Source organism: Benincasa hispida, chromosome 5, assembly GCF_027475165.1.
Source record: "Benincasa hispida cultivar pf3 chromosome 5, pf3_genome.v1.1, whole genome shotgun sequence".
Classification (NCBI taxonomy): Eukaryota; Viridiplantae; Streptophyta; class Magnoliopsida; order Cucurbitales; family Cucurbitaceae; genus Benincasa; species Benincasa hispida.
Genome location: NC_143482.1, coordinates 8,260,029 through 8,278,941, shown reverse-complemented (window position 1 = coordinate 8,278,941; position 18,913 = coordinate 8,260,029).

Below are 18,913 nucleotides of genomic sequence, written 5' to 3'. Positions count from 1 at the left end.
AAATACGCAGTAAGTAACCCTACTACTGGGGTCAGGCTAGGCATCTATGTCCTCTAGATGCCTACCTCTGGTGAAACGTAAGCACTCTCCTAGTCCTCATGGGATACATACATACATGAATAACTGAATTTCGTCCTACTATAGTTAAGTATACCCACTGCCTCTAGTAAGTCCCGTAGGACCGACAACCTCTTGTGAACCCCAAAGAAGACACCACCTCTAGTGAATCCTGAAGGAAACACAATCTCTGGTGAATTCCGAAGGAATAGTGAATCCCGAAGGAAACACAACCTCTGGTGAATCCCGAAGGAAAGCACCACCTCTGGTGAATCTCAAAGGAAACATAACCTCTAGTGGATCCCGAAGGAAATCACCACCTCTAGTGAATCCCGAAGGACACACAACATTTGGTGAATCCCGAAGGACACAAAACATCTAGTGAATCCCGAAGGAAAGCACCACCTCTAATGAATCCTGAAGAACACATAACCTTTGGTGAATCCCGAAGGAAAGCACCACCTCTAGTGGATCCCGAAGGACACACAAACTCTTGTGAATCCCGAAGGAAACCTGTAACAACATAAACTATACAATGATGCACGCAAGGTTCAAGTTCATGTCCCTATTACCAGTTCCTCGGTAATGGCACCATAAACTTGTAACGACATAGATTTTATGTGATGATATGTGATACTACTTCTAGATATGCGTTATTAACAAATGTTCTTGTAGTATGTTGTGCGTTGTCACAAGTTTCCTTGCGTTGAAACCAAGTATAATTTCACCACAAATTTCTCGGTGTGATCCGAGGTCGAACACAGGGACTGTTTTAGGTTATTGCGTTGTGCTTGTGATATATGCGACCAGGGTCTTTTTTAATTTATAAAAGAATTTGTGTACAAGTAATTAAACATGCGATAAAGTAAAGTAAAGTGGTAACATTGCGATAATAACATAAATTTCATTAAAATAAATTGCGATAAAGTAAATCTAAGCTAAGATGATACAAGATACAAGTTTTATGATACAAGATACGGAGGTCAAGGCTGGCTGTGAAGATTATGCAAAGATCGTGTAATGTGGTGACAAGTCTTATGTACGAAGCAGAAACAGAAAAGATAACTAATATAAACAGCGCAAGTTTCTTAATTGCGTTAAAGATATAAGTACGGTTCCAGTTTTCCCTTGGCGTACACCTCTCGGTGATCGGCCACGTTCCCACATCTCTGTGGTGAAATAGGGATGAACGTAATGAATGCAAGGTTGCTTCCATCTCTGGAAGTACTACTTGCTTTAGGTAACACATTCTTCTAACCTTCTCTCAACAGATTAGAATGACATCTTCACTTCTGCTCTCACAAGTAAAGATGTCGTCTAGCATGCCTTAGCTAAACACATTTATCACTTTAGCACAGATTAAGTTACTCGTTTAATCCATATTAATTACCAAGGTATTAAGAATACTTCATGGAGAAAATGATTAATGGAGGAACGGAAAAAGATAGAAAAGTGGAAGTGAAAGTGATCGAGACATACAATAAAACTATTTAGCATCTGATACATGATTTGTGAATGAAGTGATTAAGAAGATGAAATACACTTAATGAAATAGAGTTAGAAACAAATTCAAATAAGCTCCAACGTCTTAGCGCCAATCTAGATGGAGATTTGCTTGTCGGTATGAATGAAGTGAACGGATGGATGAGCTTCCCTCTCAGGCTTGCTTAACCGGTAGCAGGGATCTAAGCACAGAGCTTCACAACGGGGATCTGGCAGATTCGCTCTGAGACTCAGCTTAGCCTTTTCTTAGTAATCCAGCATTAATTAGCCCTCGTATCAATTATACCCGTATCAAGTATATCTTCTCTGAATTCTATGAGGGTATTTATAGGTGAAAAGCTTTGACTCTTGGCTTGTGGACCCCACTTCTTGTTATAGAAATTCCGAAGATGGAGGAATAAATATTCCTTCTGTTATGCAATCAGACCGTCAAATCTACACAACGGTTAGTTGTACACGTGTCACAATCCTCCGCGTTTGCGTTGCTCATCTGCATCTTTCGATCGGTTGCTCACATGCAGAGTTGGTTTTATTACCGCATGCGATTGAAATTAAGCTCTGGATCGACTGTCGCATTGCGCCGTCATTGCGTTAATCGTCTCTTCATTGTTGATTGACGGGCACAATATAACAAAGATGCGTTGTTCAGTTTCTCGTTGAGCCTTGATCGCAAGTGGTGACTTGGTTTCCTGCAAAATAGAGTAAAAATATCTTCTTGACGATGTTAGGGGGTGTAATTGCGATAATTTATATTTATTGTATTTCTGAGCTCATTTTCATACAATCGACGCATATTCCTTCTCTTTTGGCAACAATATCTAAATAAGGCAGCATAAATAGCTTGTATTTCTACAAGTTATCAAAACCACCACCTCTAATGAATCCCAAAGGACACACAACCTCTAGTGGGCATCTAATTAATCAATGAGGACACTATCACGATCCCAACATCACAAGTATCATAACATGGTTCTATAACTTACATATACATCTCATTATCAGGGTTCTACAACGTACCTATACATCTCATCATCCTAGTCCATAATATACATATACATCTCATCATCATGATTCTACAACATACATATACCTCTCGTTATCCTAGTCTCATAACATACATATACATCTCATCATCATGATGACGTAAATTAGGTGGACGCATTATGCGATGCATGTCTTAGGGTATGCGTTTATACTCATGCGTCGGTGGTCATGCGTTGGACTATGCAATATGCGACTACGAATGTATGCGATGACCATGCGTTCCTGTCACAAGTTTTCTTACGCTCTCACCAAGTATAACGAGAACGCAAGTTTCTCGGGTGATCCGTGGTCGAACTCAAGGACTTGTAGCTAAATGTATGCGGTGATGAGTTTATGGCGGATAAATAAAAGAATGATGGGGATTGTAAGCTATAAACTACTCCTACTCCTAACTAACAGATTAAGCGGTGAGAATATGATTGAGAGGTAGAGACACGACAATTGTTGACGCGTAGTAAATGCATGAAAAAATAGATAAAATGTGAGGATGTCTTCATTGCAACCCTAAGCTTGACTACAAGGGCAACCCCAGCCAATGCAAACTAATGCGATCATGCTAAACATGCTCGACGCAGATGCACGTGATATGTAATGGCAAACGAAATTTATTCTTAAGTCTTCATTCTTGCTTATGCGATCTTAATCTAGCTTTCCCGAGCCTTGATTCTAACCTAGCTCTCTCAAGTCTTAAGTTCTTTCTTTAGACTCTCTCTCAAGTAGCTCTAAAGGTGTGATGGACGCAGACATAAAACAAGGTAACCACAAAAGCTTGGTTGACGTAAGATTATTCCTCTCTAGTGAACATTTGCTTACATTGCTTAATGCAACCAACCACTTACCCTCTCAGGCAGTTGGTTGTTGCTGACTTTACTCATAGACAAGCATTGCGTCCACTTATAGACAAACGTTGCTACAGCTTCATACTAAGCAAATAAGGTTTTCTCACAACACTCGCACAACGGACACCTCCCGGTGGTTTGCTACATGCTTCATATTCCTACGCTGCATGATTAAGTATGTAATACTCTAACAGTCTCAATAAGTGATGCAATGAAAGTTAAGGACACTAAGTAAATGAAGATGGAGATGGAGTCGAAGGAAAATATAGAAATGCATTGATTATAAAATGTATTAATTCCTTAAGCCAAAATGTAATACAATACAATATAAGGAAAGAAGAGAAATGGAAGGACCAGTTGGAAGCAATGTCTTGCTTTCAGCAGATGTGTGTCAAGTTGCCGATGGTGCCACGGATCCGTGGTGAAGCTAACTCGCTTGAGCTCTAACTCCAGCGAAGGCTCCGGTCGTCACTCAGAATGGATGAAGGAGATGAAGAACTCTTAAGTTTTCTTCTCACACTTTCCTCTGGATCACAAGGATCCACCCGAAGGTAGAAATTTGGATAATTGAAATTCTGCTCATCGACTTCTATTTATAGAACTTGATCGCCAACACATTAATGGATCTGCTCTGATTCTGACATTTGTGGCGCGATGGTCCTTTTCTGAATCTCTGCTACTAACGGCGTGGTAGGTGAAATGTCAACATCATCTTTTGATTCTTCTGAGGCATGCGTTCATGTTGCATTCCACCAACCTTACGTCCATCCCTCTATTATGGTTATCATCATGTAGCCACAAGCTCCTTGCGATGATCGCATTCGCTTGTTGATCGCAACTTCTATGCAATGACCGCAACTACCATGCGATGGACGTATTCGCTCGACAGCCGCAACACCCATACGACTGTCGTATACGATCACCACATGTGATTAACGGACGCAATATTCATGCGTCAAGCGTGTGCGATCGTGCATGCGATCATCTCCACGATAGCCAGGCTCCCGCGTATGCGTCCGCTTCCTACGTTAGCTACAAAGATAGATAATTAAACACATAATAACACATAATAGTAGGTTAGCTGGGATTCTTAATGCCGAATGACGCAAACTCATTTTCTCATGAATTCCTAACATATTCGCCGCATATTTCACTAAACAATCCTCATAATTCTAAATAAAAGACCTAAGATGACGTGCATTTTTGCCCATCATCACCGTTTCAGTAATTTCCCAAGCTCAAATCTAAAATCAAAATAATGTGACTAATTTAACTTTCATTACAACTTAATGGGCATCCAAAAATCCTTCAAGAAACCCGACCCAAAAGAAAAATAGATCTTACCCAAATCTAAGAGTCCGACAAAGACCCATGCAACAGGGGCTGGGCAACGCGACAATGGGCGGTGGAGGAGATCGGCTAGAGACGATGGCACCACTGATGCGGACAGATTCATCGAACAGGTTTGGCCTAACTAGATCTCACGGTGGCGGCTCAAGCTACTGGGAGACGGGCGCGACACGCAGCGGTCAAATGGCTAGGACGACGGCGGCGCGGACGTGACTTTGGCCAGCTGGGTGAGATCGGCGCGTGGAAGGGCGAACGACGGAGGATATTTGGACGATCGCTACTTGGTGACGAGATCGAGCCAACCTGCACGAACGGCGGCTTACGAATGAACGACCGGTGAACTGGTGGCAGTTTGGTCGGACGCGTGCGGTGCCAGCTGGAGAGGAAATGGTCGACGGCTGCTAAGGCACACAAAGGGGGTCTTCATGTTGGGAGGGGGGAGGAAGAAGAAGAAGGGAGAGAAAAGAGTTTTTAAATTTTCTTTTAAAAAAGAAAAAAAGGTTAATTTTAATAAAAGAAATAAAATATAATAAAACTTTATTTTATTTTATTCCATTATATTTTATTTCACTTTTATTTTAACATTTCCCTCATTACACAAATATATCTAAATATATATATTCTTACAACTCTTCCCCCTTTTCTCTTCAAATTCAAAAATCAAAATCAAATCAATTTCCCCAATATAAATTTAAATTCTCAACATTAACTTAAAATTAAGTTAAGGCGACATAAATCCAAACCTTCCCTTTAAACAAAACTGAACTTTGAAATTAACAAAATTATCATTGAATTTTACGAAAATACATAATTTAAATAATGAAAAACTCGAGATGTTACAGTATTTATAGTAAGTGGGAGAAGGATGTGTGTCAACATGTCCTGCTGTCTCCTTCATTGGTTTGCACCGTGAGACCTTCTTGCACGGCCTCGAGGCACCCTAGGAGTGTCCTCCTCTGATGGTTTGCGCAGTTGGTTAATATCAATGCGAACTCCAAAAATGGATAGGGTCACTTTAGTTTTTGCCCCAATCGGTTTTTTCCTTCAGTTGGTTAATTGGGGCAGAACTCTAGGATCTAAAATGAAGGGTCACACTTACGGGAGATTGTTAAGCATGTTAATGATTTCTTGACCAAATCAATGATGACTGGTCGTTATAGCAATAAGAGTTATTCTGGTGTAATGATTCGTTGAGAGTGTCTCGATTCAGTGAAGGGAGAAATTGACTATCCTTCGGTGGCTTTTGTCCTAAATCACTGGAGCGTTTAGGTATTTATACCTAATGCAACATAAGTTTCAAAAAAACTTATTGGATTTTGTTTTAAAGAGTTATGCTAAAATCTATTGTAGATCAATATGTTTGTTTTTTCAGCAAAATGTCAAATATTGATTTTCCGTTAACTGCTTTTTCTACTTTGACTGGTTTTAATTACATGATGTGGAAAGAATCTATTAAAACATTTTTCGTGGTAAACGACCTCGAAGTTGTCATATTTGAGGATTGTCCTCAAGTCCTAACCCTTGATGTACCACGAAATGTTTGTAATGCATATGTGGTGTGGATGAAGGCTAATTCGAAGGCCCGACTTCAAATTTTGGCAAGCATACCTGATGTATTGGCCAAAAAAGGTTTGAGAACATGGTCATTTCACATGAGATCATGGAATCGTTGCAAGAATTGTTTGAATGTAAGTTCTCACTATTCAAGCAAAATGGGATTGATCCAGTGGTGTCAGTTCCTAAGATAATCTCCAGTCCACATAGAATGTCAAGGGACTAACAGAGAAAGAAATTGTTGCTGACTTTGATGAAATTCATCAATGAGGATTGTCCTCTGAAATGAAACTTGGAGTTTATAATATAGGTTCTAATACTAAACCCACTACTCTCCAGAAAAGGAAGAACTTCAAGGATGATAAATGTGATTTATTTGTCTTGGAGACGTGCTTAGTAAGGAATGATGATTCTGCCTGCATAATTTATTCAGGGGCTACTAACCACGTGTGTTCTTCCCATCAAGGATTTAGTTCCTGGAAACAGTTCGAAGCTAGAGAGTTGACTCTTAGAGTCGGTACTGGTGAGGCCGTTTCAGCTGTTGCTATAGGCAGGCTTAAGTTATTTTTGGACAAGAAACGGTATCTGTTATTGGATAACGTTTATGTAGTTCCTCATATCAAGAGGAACTTAAATTTAGTTTATTGTCTGATTGAACAAAATTATTCTATTTCCTTCTCTAAGAATAAAGTGTTTATTTTTAACAATGGAATGGAGATAGGTTTTGGTTCAATGGAAAAAAAACTTATATGTACTAAGGCGGTTAGTCATAAAAGTCGTGCTCAATACTGAAATGTTCAAAACAGCAACAACTGTGAAAAAACCAACAATTTCTCCTAAAGAAAATGCCCATCTTTAGCATTAAGTTTAGGTCACATCAATCTCAATAGGATTGAGAAGTTGGTGAAAAATGGATTTCTAAATGGTTTAGAAGAAAACTCTTTACCAGTATGTGAATCATGCCTTGAGAGCAAAATGACCAAATGACCTTTTACTGAAAAGGTTATAGAGCCAAGGAAACCTTGGAGCTTATACATTCAGACCTCTGTGGTCCGATAAATGTAAGAGCATGAGGTGGGTATGAATATTTCATCTCTTTCATAGATGATTATTCTAGATTTAGGTATCTATACCTAATGCAACATAAGTTTGAAGCTCTTGAAAAGTTCAAGGAGTATAAGACTGAAGTTGAAAACTTGTTAGGTAAGAAGATAAAAACACTACGAGCTAATCGAACATGGAATCACGTCCCTGAAAGAGTAAAACAACATGCAGTGGAAATATCAAGGATCCATAAGATTTTTAATTCACTAATTTTAGCAAAAACTAAAGCATGCTCTTCTCAAAAAGTGGGTTTTCTGAACATACCTTTGATGAACTCTCCAAGAAAACGTATGTTCAGCTACTTTCTTCACTTGTTATCAACGTGAACCACCTCAAAGCCTTCCCTGCTATGCTCTTGGAGCTTTAGGCAGAGTTGTGGGACTCAAGAACAGCTTGAAGATGTGAAGAAACCAGAGAAACTCACAACAGCCTGACTGAGGAAGACAGCTTCTTCTTCAGAAAAAATTCTCTCGAAATTCTGTATCATCCTCATCTCCAACAACTCCAATCTTCTTTATATATATTTGATGAACATGCAAATAGATGGAATGCATAGCTTGCAACTAATGCTTGGAGAATCAAAGTAGAGAAGACAATGCTTTTTATGTGAGCATAAAGATTACGATAATGGAAAAACACCATTTTCTATTTTTTAGCAACATGCAAACGAATTTCTATTTTCTTTTTAAAACAAAAAAATGATATTAAATCATTTTAATTCAAAATTTGATTTTCTTAAATAATTTAAAAAATTAATTAATTTAGTATCAAATATTAAATTAATTTTTGCACAATAATCATCTTTATATATTTAAATCATATTTAAATATTTATTCTCTTGTTCCGTTTAATTTGAACGTTTGAAATTAATCTCTCAAGCTACCCTAAAGCCTATCCATTTATGAGCTAGTAGGAGGACCTCATGGACCTACAGATCATGGGCTCCAACGATTCCGGCTAAACTCATTAGTCTGATCTAACCCTCATTCGTTAACTAATGGGACACTCTACTATAACCCATAGTTGAACTCCCCTCACTGTAGATATATTATGTCCACTTAATAACCATAATCAGTAAGTCGATCCTTCACAGGTTGTTCGTAATCACAGCTAGGTCAAAAATATCGTTTTACCCTTGTGACTACATCTTGTTCCTTAAGTTCCTACTAATCCTCTATTGAACAATTATGATTCATAATCTCTATGAATCAAATCCTTTCTCTATCATGAGAAGGCAGGGCCCTGATTGTTCAAGACCTGGAGTCAGTACTTAAGAGAACAACCTATCTGCTAATTCTAAATAGGGTAGGAGTGAAGTCCATCTTGCGAGGCTATGTCCCCAATTATTCATCCGGTCTTATCCCCAAAAGGGTAAGCTTATTGAGCAGTGTTGTTGGACTACTCTCATCATTTGCATATCAAAGCATAATCCCGAACAAACAGAAGTTCAAAGCTAGCTCAGGATTAAGATCGAGTTAACCTAGGATATATAATAAATGAAATAGTCAGTTTTAACAGTAAACGGTCGTTATAAAGAAAAGTGACTATTTTCGTAGTCTAGTCTATATTAAAACTCATTGCATAGGATACCCCCACTCTCATGTCTCAACACTGGATCACATCGTTTGTAGGACCTCACAACTTCTTGTAACAACTACAGAGTAGGTCGCATCCAATAGTGTTACCAGGATGAGATATCCAATTTCATCCATATACTTATTAGACCATTTAGGCTATATACTATCAACTTGATTCTGTTCACGTCACTACATAAAGTTACAGCATTCAGACTATAGCCAAGGATGCGTTTATTGGATTTTCATATAAGATGCAAAATCAAAAAGTCATTGTTATTGATTAAATAAAATGTTTAACACGAACTGCGAGTTCTAGGACATTCCCAACAATCTCCCACTTGGATTGAAACTCCAGTGAGAACAAATATATACAATATAATGTTGAGGTACATAATGGGAAAAATACAATAAACTAGGGCATCTTTAATACCATAGACATTCTCCCACTTGCCCTAGATTACACTACTCAGAGTCCTAGTCCCACTAGGTGGCCCTCGAAAACTTTAGCTGAGAGGGCCTTGGTAAATGGATCAGCAAGGTTGTCTTCAGAGGCTATCTTTGTGACAAGCACATCTCCTCTATGTACAATCTCCCAAATGAGATGGTACTTTCGTTCAATGTGTTTTCCACGCTTGTGACTCCTGAGTTCCTTTGAGTTAGCAACAGCACCACTGTTGTCACAATACAGTGTGATAGGCAGGTACATATTTAGAACGAATTCCAAATCAGCTAAGAATTTGCGTAACCATGCTGTTTCCTTAGCAGCTTCGCATACAGCCACGTATTTCGCTTCCATGGTGAAGTCAGCGATACAACCTTGCTTGATCCAAACTATAGCTCCCCCGTTAAGAGTGAAAACTGATCCTGAAGTAGATTTCTTGGAATCTACGTCAGTTTTAAAATCAGAATTAGTGTATCCCATAAGGATCAAATCCTTAGGTCCATACACAAGCATATAGTCCCTCGTTTTCCTAAGATACTTGAGGATATTTTTTACAGCGGTTCAATGACCGTGTCCAGGATTAGATTGGAACCTGCTGGCGGTTCCAACTGCAAAACATATGTCAGGACGTGTACACAACATAAGGTACATCAAACTCCCAACTGCAGAAGCATATTTCATAGTCATAATATGTGGCAATGGCAAGAAGTATTCTTATTGATTTGATCATGGCAACAGGAGAAAGTTTCTTCAAAATCAACTCCTTCTCTTTGGGTAAAACCCTTTGCCATGAGCCTAGCTTTATAGGTCTGTACCTTGCCAGTCTGGTCTTGTTTCTCTTGTAGATCCACCTACAACCTATAGGTGTAACACCTTATGGTTGATCTACAAGTTCCTAGACTGAGTTGAAGTACATAGACTCCATTTCATTGTCCATGGCTTTTTTATCCATTGTTCCCTGTCAACATCTTCCATTTCCTTCTTAAAGGTTAATGGATCCTCTAAACCATCATCTTTTATGATGTTTTGAGTTTCTGTTAAACCCATGTAGCGTTCAGGTTGTTGAATAACCCTCCCACTACGACGAGGCATCCCCAACTCTTGGGATGGATGTGACGAGACAACAACCATTGTTGATGGACCAGCTTGATCAACAACTCTTGTTGATTTATCTGTAGTATCTTTAGACAGTTCTGGCAATATTAGTTTACTGCAAGGTAGATGATTCTTAATATGATCCTCTTCCAAGAAAGTTGCATTTGTCGATACAAACACTTTATCTTTTTGGAGATCATAAAAGTATCCTCCTTTTATTTCCATGGGATATACTACAAATAGGCATAATTTCGAATGTGTTTCCAATTTTTAAGGATTCTGTACCAACACATGTGCTGGACAACCCCAGATGCAGAAATGACGTAAACTTGCTTTGCGTCCTTTCCACAATTGATATGGTGTTTCTGAAACACTTTTGGATGGAACAATGTTCAGAATATAAACTGCAGTCTATACTGCATATCCCAAAAGGATTGAGGTAATTGAGCATATCTCATCATAGACCGAACCATGTCCAACAAGGTTCGATTTCTCCTTTCTGCAACATTGTTTTGTTGTGGTGTTCTAGGTAATGTGAGTTGGGATTGAATTCCATGATCTACTAGATAGTTATGGAATTCCAAATCCATATACTCATCACCTCGATCAGATCGAAGTGTTTTAATTCTTTTACTTAATTGATTTTCAGTCTCAGCCTTAAATTCTTTGAACTTTTCAAGAGTTTTAGACTTGTGGCTGATTAAGTAAATATAGCCATATCGAAAGTAATCATCAATAAAACTGATGAAGTACTAATATCCTCCTCGAGCTTTAATATTCATTGGACCACAAAGGTTTGAATGTATTAGTTCAAGAGGTTCTTTGGCATGAAGACCTTTGTCAGAAAAACATCTTTTCGTCATTTTTCCCTCAAGACATGATTCACATGGAGGTAGGGAACTGTCTTCTAACTGATTTAGATGAGCGTTTTTTACCAATCTCTCAATCCTGTTGAGATTAATGTGACCAAGCCTGAGGTGCCAAAGATAGGCGTTAGGAGAAATTTTTCGCCTTTTTATTATGAGTTTCAGCCGTTTTAAACATCTATATATTTAAAAATAGCTTTTGCTTTCGTTGGTTGTAATATGTATAAGTTATTTGCAAGTCTAGCGAACAAATATGAACATCTCTTGAATAAACAAACATTTCATTATATTCAAAAGATACACTGTACATATTCTCTAAAAGACAAGCAATGGAGATCAGATTCCTTTTCATCTTAGGTACAAAGAACACAATCTTGAGTAAGATAAAATAATCTCCAAAAACTAACTTCATATCTCCCACTGCTTTAGCTGAAATGACTTTACTTGTGCCCACCTTGAAAGTCATCTCATATTCAGAAAGTCTTCTCCAAGAACTAGTTTCCTATAGAAAAGTACAAACATGATTAGCGGCGCTTGAATCTAATATCCAGGTAAGGTGAGAATTTTTCACTATACATGTTTCAACAACTAGTAAATCATATTTACCTTGTTTATTCTTTTCTACTTTCTTTTCAACCAGATATTTTGGGCAATTACGCTTCCAATGCCCAACCTCTCCACAATGTAAACATTTTCTCTTAGAAGTTTTGTTTTTGTTTTTCTTCGCAACAGTTTTCTTTTTCCCTTTTCCTTTCTTTTTCATCTGTACGGTTTTATCTTTAGAAGAAGAAGAGGGATCAGCTTTTTTATCATCAACAGGTTTCGTACCAGACATAGACCCTTTGTAAAACTTTTTCAGTTTAGAAATAACATTTATTTCCTTTTCCTTGAGTTTCATCATGGATTGATAAGTTTGCAATTCATTCAGCAATGTCGTTAAGTTACAAGTTATTTTGTTCATGATAGCATTTGTCCTGAATGGCAGATAGCTCTCAGGAAAAGATTCCAGTATCATGCTCACTTGACTTGTTTCATCTATCATAGCCCTGTGAGCCTCTGCAATGTTCTCTCATGTTGGTCCCATCCTTTATATGTGTCACATACACATAATGGCTTCATGTCTAACAGACAATGACAGTTGCCTAAACATCTCCTGTAATGATGTCATGATCTCACGATCTGTGGGCATGACCTCATGTTTCTTGTTGAGTACATTAGTATACTGCCAAGATATAGGGCCAGGCTTTTTACCCACATATCATAAACATCCCGAACATTTTGGGTCGCCGTTGAACTGGGAACTGGAGGACACTCCTTCATTAACACAAACCTCAAGTCATCTACTACTAATATTGTATTGATATTTGATTTCCAATTGGAGTAACCCTCTCTGTTAAATTTGTCAGAAGCAAGCAGTTATATAATTGAGTTCGACATTGCTGAAACATTTTAAACAAAATCTATTAAATATGCATCTAAATCCATTTTAGCAAAACTAATAAAGTACCCATTAAATCTTTATTTATTTGCAACGATACTTAAGTGATTTAGAACAAGTGCTACCATGGGGTAGTCAAGAATTCCTTCATAAAAGCAAGACAGATCTTGACCAAATACTATTATCTAAAATAACTCATATCCCAATAGTTCTTTTGGTTATCATTTTCGGTCAAGATCTTTACTAACACTTAGTAATTCTTGTAAGTGTGACCCGCCATTTTCAAATCTTATCAGACGGTATGAATATACCTCCAAGAGAGAAGACAATATCCAAGACGGAACTATAAGACCCTATTCATTTTACTGAAGCTTAGGTAGTTCCGAATCCTATGTTACAACCCTCTGTAGGGATCGTCGTGGTTAACAACTAGCTAGTGTCGCATAAAAACGACAGCAGGCGCAACATAGGAATCTCACGGTTCAAACTAATGGAGGAGATTGTAGGACAATGTTGATACATTTCCTTCACCCACTTACTATGAACCACTTCCCTCATTCACCTTGTTACTGCCCATGCAAACACTTTTCGTATGGAGTAGTCGAGGTAAAATCGAGAAGAAGTCGAGCATGGATCTCATGGTGTGAACTCTTGAGGACGTGAGAGCTAATAACTATATATCAAATATATTGTTAATCTCCCACTGAAGTGTTCTAAATGTTTGGGTAATTTACATAGGCATGATGGCTAATTTCATACAACCTAAGTCTAAGTGGTTTTTCCAAATATAACTCTTATAATTGGATTTAACCTACAATGTCTAGGTGATAAACCATTTTATTACCTCACATCATTTACGCAAGCTCATAAAATTAGTTAACAACTCTCAATTGTTAGGTCATAATCCACAGGTAGGAGGTGTTCCGTAAATTGTCAACTTAAGTACCCCCAGCCTTAGATAGGTTTATGAATCGATATGAGTTTGTAACTGTAGTTTATAAGGCAATAATCTATTTTAACGATTAAAATTAATTGTTAACCTAAGTGAGGATGCAGCTGTTCTTTGTTATGGATTTTAAACGTCTAACCAATTTTATAACAACTTACAAAATTTAGACATGCTTAACATCCATAACATTCAACAAAGGTATCTAATATAACTATTATATTAAACATAACCCTGACATGCATACTATATATTATAACAATTATAACATACTGTCAGTGCATGTAACATGCTTCCTATAGTGGGGTTTTAAATCTACATGGCATACTGTATGCATATACATGAATTTATTTAATTATCACATACATCTCATGCATAAACAATTAAATACTAACTGTTATGGTTTTTGTTTTGGCATAAACAAGCAAACAGACAGCTAACTATTACAAACAGCTTTATAACCGTCTTTGAACTATGCGAACCGCTCCAAATCGAACCCAAAACAACTTGAACCGGGTTGGACAAGTCTGAACCAGACCAAAAAAGCCTGAACCGGACCAACCACAACCATTTGAGGCTGAACCAGATTGAACCTTGAGTAAAACAGCCAAATCGGTTGCTCTCGGTCCAACCTCAATATGCTGCTAAGGTCGATCGTGTAACACCATGATGTAATCGTCTAGTGTCATCGCCTGAGGTTGTAAGGAAGTACACGATCGCATAATGTTTCCTGAAACCTAAACGATCGTTTAGCTCTATCGCATAGGACTAGACGATCGTTTAGTTCCATCGTAGTGCAATCGCTTAGCTCCATCGCATAGTACTAAACAATCGCATGACACCATTGCTCAGTGCATTCAAGTCATCGTTTAGTATTCGCCCGCAGCTAAACGATCGCATAGCTCCATCATATAGAACATTATCGCGTCACATAGCGTTTATCTACACGATCGCTTAGCTCCACGACCAAACGAACGCTTAGTGCTATCGCGTAGCATTTCACCGCATCATTTAGCTTGCATCGTTGCTAAACGATCGTATAGCGCCATCGTCTAGCAAAATCAACTAATCGTCTAGTTCCCACAACAAAAACTAAACGATCGTGTAATGCTATCGTATAGTAAATGAACGTATCACTTAGCTCTCGCAGGTACATGATCGTTTAGCGTTCAACATCACAACGATCGGCGCATATTACTAAACGATCGTCTAGCTTTTCTTCTCATCGTGTAATGTCTGAAGATAAACGATCGTTTAGCAACTGGACCTCAGCAACAGATTTAAGCAGAAGCTAAAAAATCTCAAACAGCAGCTCGACCTCCTTCGCTTGTTTCTTCAATTACATCTTAATTTCAACTCTAATGACTCCAAATAAATTACAGATTCTTGTTAACACATAAATGTTCATCAAACAAGAGCCAATTACAAATTTAATTGAGAAATTAAAGAGAATTAAAATGCCAAAACAAAGAAAATCATAGCAGTACATCAGTTTCATATATCTCATGAAAAAACACCCACCTTGCCAAAATTATACCGATTTGAAAGCTTAAAAGATGCTTTGATACCAATTAAAAGAGTAAAACAACATGAAGGGGAAGTATCAAGAATCCATAAGCTTTTTAATTCACTAATTTTAGCAAAAACTAAAGCATGCTCTTCTCAAAAAGTGGGTTTTTTGAACATACCTTTGATGAACTCTCCAAGAATACGTCTGTTCAGCTGCTTTCTTCACTTGTTATCAACGTGAACCACCTCAAAGCCTCCCTGCTATGCTCTTGGAGCTTTAGGCAGAGTTGTGGGACTTAAGAACAGCTTGAAGATGTGAAGAAACCAGAGAAACTCACAGCAGCCTGACTGAGGAAGACAGCTTCTTCTTCAGAAAAAATTCTCTCGAAATTCTGTATCATCCTCATCTCCAAAAACTCCAATCTTCTTTATATATATTTGATGAGCATGCAAATAGATGGAATGCATAGCTTGCAACTCATGGTTGGAGAATCAAAGTAGAGAAGACAATGCTTTTTATGTGAGCATAAAGATCACGATAATGGAAAAACACCATTTTCCATTTTTTAGCAACATGCAAACGAATTTCTATTTTCTTTTTAAAACAAAAAAATGATATTAAATCATTTTAATTCAAAATTTTATTTTCTTAAATTAATTTAAAACATTAATTAATTTAATATCAAATATTAAATTAATTTTTGCACAATAATCATCTTTATATATTTAAATCATATTTAAATATTTATTCTCTTGTTCCATTTAATTTGAACGTTTGAAATTAATCTCTCAAGCTACCCTAAAGCCTATCCATTTATGAGCTAGTAAGGGGACCTCGCGGACCTACAGATCATGGGCTCCAACGATTCGAGATTAATCGGCTAAACTCATTAGTCTGATTTAACCCCCATTCGTTAACTAATGGGACACTCCACTATAGCCCATAGTTGAACTCCCCTTACTGTAGATATATTATGTCCACTTAATAATCATAATCAGTAAGTCGATCCTTCACAGGTTGTTCGTAATCATAGCTAGGTCAAAAATACCGTTTTACCCCTATGACTACATCTTGTTCCTTAAGTTGCTACTGATCCTCTAATGAACAATTCTGATCATAATCTCTATGAATCAAATCCTTTCTCTATCATGAGAAGGCGGGGCCCCGATTGTTCAAGACCTGGAGTCAGTACTTAAGAGAACAACCTATCTGCTAACCCTAAATAGGGTAGGAGTGAATTCCATCTTGCAAGGCTATGTCCCCAGCTATTCATCTGGTCTTATCCCCAAAATGGTAAGCTTATTGAGTAGTGTTATTGGACTACTCTCACTGTTTGCAGGTCAAAGGATAATCCCGAACAAACAGGAGTTCATAGCTAGCTCAAGATTAAGATCGAGTTAACCTAGGTTATATAATAAATGAAATAGTCAGTTTTAACAGTTAACGGTCGTTATAAAGAAAAGTGACTATTTTCGTGGTTCAGTCTATACGCAAACTCATTGCATATGATGCCACCACTCTCATGTCTCAACATGAACGATTTGTGGATCATATCATTTGTAGCACCTTACAACTTCTTGTAACAACTACAGAGTGGGTCGTATCCAATAGTGTTACCAAGATGAGATATCCAATTTCATCCATATACTTATTAGACCATTTAGGTTATATACTGTCAACTTGATCCTGTTTATGTCACTACATAAAGTTACAGCATTCAGACTATCGCCAATGATGCGTTTATTGGATTTTCATAATAAGATGCAAAATCAACAAGTCATTATTATTGATTAAATAAATTGTTTAACACAAACTGTGAGTTCTAGGACATTCCCAGTCCCAACTCTCAGCCCCAGGTACACCTCAGCAGAATGGTGTATCAGAAAGGAGAAACAGAACCCTGTTGGACATGGTTCTGTCTATGATGAGTTATGCTCATCTTCCAGACTCGTTTTGGGGATATGCAGTAGAGAATGCAATTTACATTTTGAACAATGTTCCCTCAAAGAGTGTTTTTGAAACACCTTTTGAGTTATGGAGAGGTTGTAAAGGTAGTTTACGCCACTTCAGGATTTGGGGATGTCCAACTCACGTGCTTATGGTAAACCCCAAAAAATTGGAACCTCATTCAAAAGTGTGTCTATTTGTAGGTTACCCTAAGGAAATGAGAGGTGGATACTTCTATGATCCAGGTGAGAATAAAGTGTTTGTATCGACAAACCTTGCCTTCTTGAAAAAAGACCACATTAGGAATCATAAGCCACGAAGTAAACTTATTTTAAATGAGATTTCTAATGAGACTGCTGAGCCTTCAACAAGAGTTGTTGAACAGGCTGATAGATCAACATGGGTTGTTGATGTCTATTCATCTAGTCAACCATCTCAAGAGTTGAGATTTCCTCGACGTAGTGGGAGGGTTGTGAACCCACCTGTACGCTACATGGGTTTAACAGAAGATCAAAACATCATATCTGATGATGGAGTTGAGGATCCATTGTCTTATAAACAAGCAATGGAAGATGTTAACAAAGATGAATGGATTAAAGACATGAATCTAGAAATGGAGTATATGTACTTCAATTCTGTCTAGGAGCTTGTAGATCAATCTGATGGGGTAAAACCTATAGGTTGTAAATGGATCTACAAGAGGAAAAAAGGTGTAGATGGAAAGGTACAGATCTTTAAAGCTAGACTTGTGGCAAAGGGTTATACCCAGGTTGAGGGAGTGGACTATGAAGAAACTTTCTCACCTGTTGTCATGTTAAAGTCTATCAAGATTCTTCTATCCATGGCCACATATTATGACTATGAGATATAGAAAATGGACGTCAAGACTGCCTTTTTTAATGATAATCTTGAGGAGACCATCTACATGGTTCAACTAGAAGGATTCATTGAACAAGATCAAGAGCAAAGGTTGCAAGCTTAATCGGTCCATTTATGGACTGAAACAAGCATCTAGATCTTGGAATATAAGATTTGATACTACGATCAAATCTTATGGCTTTTATCAGAATTTTGATAAGCCTTGTGTTTACAAGAAAATCATCAATAACTCAGTAGCTTTCCTCATGTTGTTTGTGGATGATATCCTACTTATTGGGAATGATGTAGGTTTTCTAACTGGCATTAAGAAATGGCTAGCCGCCCAATTCCAAATGAAAGATTTGGGAGAGACGCAGTTTGTTCTAGGGATCCATCATAAGGGATCAAAAGAATAAAAGGTTGGCCTTGTCTCAGGCATCGTATATTGACAAGATGCTTCTCAGATATTCGATACACAATTCCAAGAGAGTTTATTACCTTTCAGGCATGGAATTGTTTTGTCTAAGGAACAATGCCCTAAGACACCTTAAGAGGTTGAGAAAATGAGACGGATTCCCTATACATCGACTATTGGTGGCCTTATGTATGCAATGTTATGTATTAGACTTGACATTTGCTATGCAGTAGGGATTGTCAGTCGATATCAGTCAAATCCAGGATTAGATCACTAGACGACAGTCAACATGATCCTCAAGTATCTTCGGAGAACAAGGGACTATATGCTCGTGTATGAAGATAAGTATTTGATCCTTACAGGATACA